This window comes from Triticum aestivum, chromosome 6B, assembly GCF_018294505.1.
Source record: "Triticum aestivum cultivar Chinese Spring chromosome 6B, IWGSC CS RefSeq v2.1, whole genome shotgun sequence".
NCBI lineage: Eukaryota > Viridiplantae > Streptophyta > Magnoliopsida > Poales > Poaceae > Triticum > Triticum aestivum.
The window spans coordinates 724,752,825-724,754,962 of record NC_057810.1 but is presented as its reverse complement, the minus strand read 5'-3'; positions in this window follow the sequence as shown (position 1 = coordinate 724,754,962).

The following is a 2,138-nucleotide window of genomic DNA, read 5'->3' as shown; positions in this document are numbered from 1 at the left end:
CCTCCAAGGGCCCGCCGCCGATGAAGGCCGGAAAGGCCGGCTCCGAGGGCCCGCAGGAGGTGCAGCACCGCATCCGCGTCACCCGCAGGAGGCGCAGCACCACATCCGCATCACCCAAGCGTCAAGAACCTAGAGAAGGGTGATGATGATGGGTGGATCTCGTCGATCCGCACCTCCTCACCCACCACATCGCCGAATCCGCGACATGGGAAGGTGTCCAGGAGCTTCGCAGCTCCCCTCTTCATCGTCTACGGCCACCAGTTCAAGCTGGGCGCCCCCACATCGCCGGATCCGAGCTTCTTCCCCGTCCGCCGCCGCACGCCTTCCCCCATCAATCCGCGTTGCCCTCGCCGCTCCGACGTCTCCGGCCTCCCCGAGCTCGTCATCCGCACCGCGGTGAGCCCCTCAGCCTATCCCCCTATTTGGCATATCAATCGATCAGCATGTGGAATTTTGGGCTCTGATTATTCTGAGAGAGGGATGGTACCATCTCCAAAATACATTTGCTCCACCATTTTTTTCTTCAAATTTCTATTCTTCTACTTACAAACTACTAAATCTGTGAAGTGACCTAAAATGTCTTGCATTTGATTACATAGGGGGTAGCAGACAAGTGGATATGCCAGTTTGATAATTAGTACTTGACCATAATATTTAGGTGGTTATATGCAGCTTTGTTTTCTGACTTGTTTCTCTTAGCAAGTAATCATTTGTAATGATGTACCAAGTTGGCTCATTCAATTATTTTACATTTCATATTAACCCAGATGGACATAGATCAACAGAGATAATATTATTACAGCATGTTGAGGCAGAGAACTACATCTGTTATAGTTCTTCTCTTGGCTCTTTGGTTTAGAAACAGAGATGTAGTGTTATGTTTGTATGCTGATCTAGACTGCTTCCAGTGCACTTGTTTAATCATTTCAAATGGTTTATGTTGGTGACCTATCTGCAGTCATGGGGAAGCAAAAGCCCAGTGTCAAGACTGGGGAGGACTCCAATCCTCGTGACTAGATGGTGGCAATGGTGGATCTGCAACTGCTCACTAACTTTCCACATGATTAGATGGATCTGCAACTGCTCAACTGTTCAGTACTATGATATATCTTTTATTTCTAGTTCTTATAATCATTATAGGGTAGTAAATTGGTTGTATGGGCACTTCTTTGTTGTTAGCTGTTAGCCAAGAGATTAACTGTCCTGGTTGAAGTTCATAGCGCAGAGGATTTTAGCTGTTAGTGTTAGCCAAGAGATCAATTGTCCCTCTTCCATGCTTCTGCTCTGCTATTCCAATTTTTGCCTTTTGTGTTCCCTCTTTTACTAGTATAGTAGTTTATTAGTACAAGTATATATGGTAGCCGAAATCCACTCTTTGATACTGATGTATTGAGCAGTAGCAGTAGTAGTTCAATTTACTAGTATATCGTGGCCCGTTATTTATGCTGTGGTCTGATTAGTTGCAACTGTTGTACTGATGTGTTGGGGATTGATTCCTTGAGCTCCTTGTTTCATGTTGACATTTGCACTTGTGCGAAAAGAAAAACTGAAGCAATTGCTTGCATTCCTTTCTACAATTAGTCTTCGAACGAACCAGTTATAACAAATGTGTCTGCTTTTCTTTTTAGTGTAGTTCTCTTTACTGTGTTCCTAATGATTGTCATGTATGAATGTGTTGCAGGCATCTTGCATACCATATTCTCGTGGGTGGATGCAGCGAGGGGCTGGGCAAGCGTGGTGCGCAGTGGATGGAGGTCATCTCGTGGGAGCCCAGGGCGTTCGTCTACCACAACTTCCTGGTAATCACTGCTGCTGCTGGCCACTCTGCCTTCCCTTCAACACCCATAATCACTGCTGCTGCCGGCATGGTTCATTCGGTCCTGCACCTGCTCATGCATGCACACTATCCCGTGTTTGTAACTATTATAGTTACTATGAACAGCAAGCAACCATTCTAGTTACTACCTAGGTGTTCAGAGATTGTTGTATTATTTATGTTCTTTTTACTCCTAGAGTTATTGTTCGCATTGCCTGTTTTTCTTGGTGCATACATGTATCTCAAGCATTGCACTTCTGTGTTTGCTTAGGCGGATAGTGGGCAGATCTACTTTGCTGCTTTCCTGCTTACGTTAGTGTTG